Raw genomic sequence first — 6,203 nt, 5'->3', positions numbered from 1 at the left:
CTATACTTGAGCAAAGTATTACGTGCTAAACACTATACATTTCTATTATATTGGGTGGGAGGCATCAACAATCTTCTAATAGAGAAGGACTATCCAGAAACTACATAGAATAGTTCATATATTTCCGAGCAATGATCCATTAATAATATCCATGTTTGATTGTGTTTGTTTGTTTTTTACTTTGCAGATCTTGACTACAATGTACCTGGAGTTAATAATAGTTCCTCTATTTCTTTTCAATTGTTTGATTGCAAATAATTTTATTGTATATAAAGCAATATTCTACTGCCATGCTTGTAGGAAAGCGGAACCGGAGTCTCTCTGTTCTTGATAGCTACAAGTTACTAAAAGGAGGAGAATTGGCCGATGATGAGATTTTTCTTGTATCTGCCCTTGGTTGGTGTATTGAAACCCATAAAACCCCCTTATAGATCAAGATACTTCCAATTCTAACTCAAACAAGAAGCAAAAAAAGTTGATAAATTCATATTCCATAGCAGCCTCAAATTCAACCTCAACAAACAATAGACCATTAAAAATATAATAAAAAATAAAAATAAAAATATGATTAAAAAACATAACAGAGTTGAAATGAAGATGATCATGATCTCAAACCATAAACTATCTGTGAATACTTATCTTTAATCTATCAAGATTTCAGTTCAGTGTTTTCTGCTGATTATCGCAACAACAGAGAAGAAGAATTAGCCCTCAGGATTGTGGAGGGCTCAAATCACCAGTTCTAATCTTACCTTTTTTTGTTTGTGGCCAGATGTGTGTGTGTGTGTGTGTGTATAAGTTGAAATGGACACATAAATGAAATCATCTAATATTGAAAACTCAGTTGCAAATACGATGAAATGGAAACAGACCTAGAAATGAAATCCAAAAACGAAATAAAAGACGACATTAAGAACCTGAGTTTTGAAGAACATGTAAACCAAATCAATACCTCAAAGAAATTGCTAGGGTTTTGAAGAACCTGTGGAGAAATCAAAGCCTCAAACTTCTAGTTATATGCATATATGAGATTGTCTTGGGAGCCGGCCATTTCTGCAAAGGTTGCAGCAATTGAAGAAAGCAAAGGGCTGACCTTACTAATTAGGAAGAAGGCGCAGAGGAGGAATCATGAAAAGGAAGAAGGCACAGAGGAGGAAGCTAGAAAAGAGGAGGAAGCTGGAAAAGGAAAGAAGAACAGAAAAAAGCCCATTTTGACCTTACCCATTTTTGGCAGAAGAGATTGTCTCTGGAAAAGGAAGAGAGAAAAACAAGGTTAAACTCAATGCATAAAACACTTGTACATTGTGCTTTGTGACTTGTCTTTAAGAGTTTTTTGAAAATCATGCATAAAAGAGTTGTATTTAAGACTTTGTCTTAAATGCTAATATATGTAGTATAGATATATATATATATATATATATATTCACATTGTGCATAAATATATATGCATAAAATTCACATACTTGTAAGAAACAAATATATTAATTTATCATGTTGTCACGTAAACATATAATAAATAATCACGTATTAGTTACCTCAGGTGATAATCAAAACTTGGTTATCACATTATCCATCCCTCAAAACAATTCTGTCCCGGAATTTCTTTAATCAAAGAGCCATGGATACTTTGATTTAATTTTTGATTCCAGTTCCTAGGTTGCCTCTGATTCCTTATGAAATTGCCAAGGTACTTTAACCAAACTGATCTTTTTGCTAATCTTTCGGTCAATTAAAACTTCTGGGGTTTCCACAAAGTTCAGTTTACTGTCCAGTTTAACTTCTGGAAGCGGTACAGCTAGACTCGGATCAGCTAAGCATTTTCGCAAGTTCGATAAATGAAAAGTGGTGTGAATCAGACTAAGCTCTTTTGATAGTTCCAACTGATAAGCCACTAGCCCAATTCGTTTACAAATTCTGAATGACCCAACATACCTCGGACTGAGGTTACCCCTTTCTCCGAATCTGATAACACCTTTCCATGGAGAAACTTTCAACATCACAAAATCGCCCACAGGAAATTCAATCGCCTTTCGACGATTATCAGCATAACTTTTATGGCGGTCTTGTGTTGTTTTGATTCTTTCACGGATCTGTTCAATCTTTTTGGATGTTTCTTAAACAATTTCAGGACCTGTCCACAGCCCCTCACCTACCTCGTTCCAACACAACGGTGTTCGATATTTACATCCATACAATACCTCATATGTGTGACTGGGTCTTGGTTATCACCTGAGGTAATTTATACGTGATTATTTATTATGTGCTTATGTGACACCATGATAAATTTGTACATTTGATCGTGTGAGTATGCGAATTTTATGCATAATTGTGAAATGTATGTATATATATATATGTGTGTGTGTGTGTGTTTGTGTGGTGAGGCAAGGTGTATGCATGATATATATATATATATATATATGCATGATCTATGTGCAATGGTTTTGAGGCATGTATGTATGTATGGTAAGGGCGGTTTAGCTGCCTTACCTTATTTGGTAAGTATAAAAAGGACGATGAGCCTCCATTGTAGTCTCTTTCTATTTTTGGAGACCTTCATTGAACGATTTAAGAACAAAGGTTGACGGGATTTCAATTTAAACTTTTCAAAAGGCTTTCAAGGTGAGTGGTTTAAACTGCATTTAAAACTCTTCATAGTTGTATAATTGGTTGTGTAGACCTTTTACTTGATTTAAAAGTTAACCATTTTTGTGTTGTCCGGATTGGACTTAAACTGGCTAAGAGTCCGGCGGTTTAGTCATAAACCGGACAAGAGTTGGGCGATTTAAGCCATAAATCGGTCAAGGTATGGGCGAGTTATAGATAAACCGCCTGGTGAGTTGTCCGGATAGACCTACACTGGTCAAGAGTCGAGCGGTTTAGTCTTAAACCGGACAATGATTGAGCGATTTATGAATATTGAGTTTATGTTAAATATTTTGAACGGAGAAGTAGGAATACGACTAAGTGGTGACCGGTTTAATTAAATCGGATGATGATGAATTGTGTTGTCCGGATTTGTTATCCGGACAAGGTTGTGTTTTGAGTTAAGTGTTAAATCAAACAAGCCTTGGGCGATGTGTTGTCCGGATTTCGTAAACCGGCCAAGACTTGACTGGAGATAAAGTCTAGCCAAGTCTATTTTGAMTGGATTGGTATTTTGACTTTTTCATGATTTATATATAATTGTTTTTATATATAAATGGAGAATTTTGAAAAAGATAATTTTGAACTAATAAATAATTCCATTGACTGCGGTCTATTCTTTATGGAATTATCTTTGTAAAATATTTTGATGAGGAAATAAGGGTGGCATATCAAGGAGAGGTGTACCATGGGATAAGGGTGGCATATCAAGGAGAGGTATACCATGCGATAAGGGTGGCATATCAAGGAGAGGTGTATATTTGGATATACGGGTGGCATTGGTATGTGTGTGTTATATAATATAACTTCTACTATCATATCCCTTAAGATTACCATGGTCTGGAATATTTATTTCTTTGTGATTTGAAGATTTAGGATCAGGGTTCTTATTGGAAATCATAGTTTGAATGTTATTGAGGAGAAGATAACAGGTGTGACCTGGAACTTTGAATAAACCTTGTTTGAATGGAAAAAGGTTTAAAAGTGGCATTATGTTATTTGGTTAGTATAAACCTGTATGGATTTGATGTATTATTTAGAAGCAAAGACTATTGGCTTGAAAGGTGAAAGGTATTGATATTGTGTTCTCACTTGTTCATATATTTGTTATATATATGTAAAGTTGTTTTATATAAAGGTTTTGGTGATTTTCACTCTGCAATGACATAAATAGGGTAACTCACTAGACCCCTCGTTTTTGTGATTTTAAATATGTATTGCAGGAAGTGTTGAGGGTAAAGGGAAGAGAAAAATGTAATAATTTCCCTATATGCTTATCTACATGAAGTTCTATTGACGACATGTATAGTTTTGTTAGATGGATTTGGTTTAGTGCAAGAATTGTATTTTGAATTTCTAAACCTTGTTTTTGGTATTGGTAGATTCTTGAACTAAGGGACCTAAGTGGTGTATAAACATGTATTTCTAATGTATGAACTATATGTTATATGTAATATCTGGAATGGGGCGTTACAATATGGTGCCGCTTGGACGCTAGAGTGATAACTGTTATTATAAGAAAACTCTATCAGTTGTAAATGATCCTCTCACGATCCCTTGAAGTCAATGACACAAGTTCTTAACATATCTTCGAGAGTCTAGATGGTTCTTTCACTTTGCCTGTCAGTTTGCGGATGATAGGCTGTACTTAATCGAATTTCAGACCCCAGAGCTTTTTGTAAACTTTCCCAAAACTTTGAAATGAAACGGCTATCTCTATTAGAGACAAAAAATAGTGGAACACCGTGTCTAGTTACAATTTCTTTGATATAAACCTGTTCTAGCATTTTTAAAGAGTAGCCCTCTCTTATAGGTAGAAAATGCGCAGATTTAGATAAGCGATACGGCCGCATATTCAGTTCTTTCTGGCTGAACAAATGTTGTAGACTTTTATTATCAGTATAGACCTTGCATTTTGTTCCCAGAAGATAATGCCTCCAAATTTTCAAAGCAAATACTACTGCTGCCAATTCCATGTCATGAGTTGGATACTGCTTCTCTTGATCCTTCGGTTGCCTTAACGCATAAGAAATCACCTTTCCTATTTGCATCATAACACATCCCAATCCCAATTTCGAGGCATCATTGTATACTACAAAATCTTCTGATCCATCTGGTAACACTACGGCATTGCAGAGATGATCTTTAAAAAGTTGGAAGGCTTTTTGTTGTTCTTCCTCCCACTGAAACTTAACATTCTTCCGAGTCAGTTTGGTCAATGGCACGACTATTTTAGAAAAATATTGAAATTTTTTACAATAATAGCCTGGCAATCCCAAAAAGCTTTGGATTTCAGAAGGAGTCTTTGGGGCCTCCCACTTTTCAACTGCTTCCATCTTCGCTGGATCTACTTTCACCCCTGCTTTCGAAATGACATGGCCCAAGAACTGAACTTCCCTTAGCCAAAATTCACATTTGGACAATTTTGCATACAACTTTTGTAACACCCCATACCACATATTGCATGTAATATATACTTTGAACACAAAAAATACATGTTTATACACCACATAGGTCCCTTAGTACAAGAATCTAACATTAYTGATAGTAGGAAAGTTAAGCAATTTTGGTTGCAACTCATGAACAAGTTCCCTAAATCCTTCACCCTCTACAACACTAAAGGGTTGTTCATCCTTAAGCACAAACCTAACCAYGGCTTTGCKACATCTYTCTTTATTAAATGACACCTCATTTTCATTGATAGTAGGAAAGTTAAGCAATTTTTGTTTTTTATCGCTAAWGTTATCCAAATATTTCTTACATTGGTTCCTTAGGTGATTCCACAAAGAACTTGTGCCAATTTTCTTACTATGGTAAGCATAGTCTTTTCCACAATAATTACAAAAACATCTAGAGTCCTTTTTTGAAAAGTGATCCCAAAAGTTTGAAGTTCTACCACCCCTTTTCTTAGACAAGTTTGGTTCATCATTGACTTCGATTTTTGGAGATTTAGGAGTATCTTCCATTGCTCCTATACATCGTCAATTAAGATCACATTTTCAGAAAAATAAACCAACAAAAAAGGCAATAAAATAAATCAATAAACCAACAGAAATACACACACAATTAAACTAAATACTCACAGTTAAATTAATAGCTAAGTGACTAACCATCCAACAATGAACATTTTCTTCTAAAATGAACAATTAAATTCCTAAATTAATAGTGCAATTGCATTGAAAAAGAAGGTTCCTTACTTGCTTACGGGACGATTTCTGTTTAGTGGTTACTTGCTGAGTTGCTGCGAGTACGATGGAGGGAGACGGCGACGGAGGGAGACGGCGACGGAGGGAGATGGCGATGGAGGGAGACATCGACGGAGGGATTAGATTTAGGAGAAGGAGACGGTAGGTGGAACCGGCGAACTGCAAGCAAGCAAGAAAGGGAGTAGAGACGTAGGAGAAGGACTGAAGGAGACGGTAGGTAGGGTTGTGTTTATCTAATTGAGTTAATTTCTAAATCTAAATTATCTAATTGTTATTTTTGTTGGGCTGTTGGCTTGCTTGTACTTGGGCTAAGAGTAACACATATGATTTAAGTCAAAGAAGGCTTAAGAATTA

The 6,203-nt window shown here is 35.5% G+C and overlaps 1 pseudogene; it reads right to left on the bottom strand.

The window, feature by feature from the left end:
* LOC112506033 overlaps positions 1-6,203 on the bottom strand; it is a 12,533-nt pseudogene that overhangs the window by 5,149 nt on the left and 1,181 nt on the right.

The sequence above is a fragment of the Cynara cardunculus genome, assembly GCF_001531365.2.
Source record: "Cynara cardunculus var. scolymus isolate 2C chromosome LG 2, CcrdV1, whole genome shotgun sequence".
NCBI lineage: Eukaryota > Viridiplantae > Streptophyta > Magnoliopsida > Asterales > Asteraceae > Cynara > Cynara cardunculus.
The sequence above is the reverse complement of the archived record's forward strand: the minus strand, read 5'-3'. Positions and strand labels throughout refer to the sequence as shown.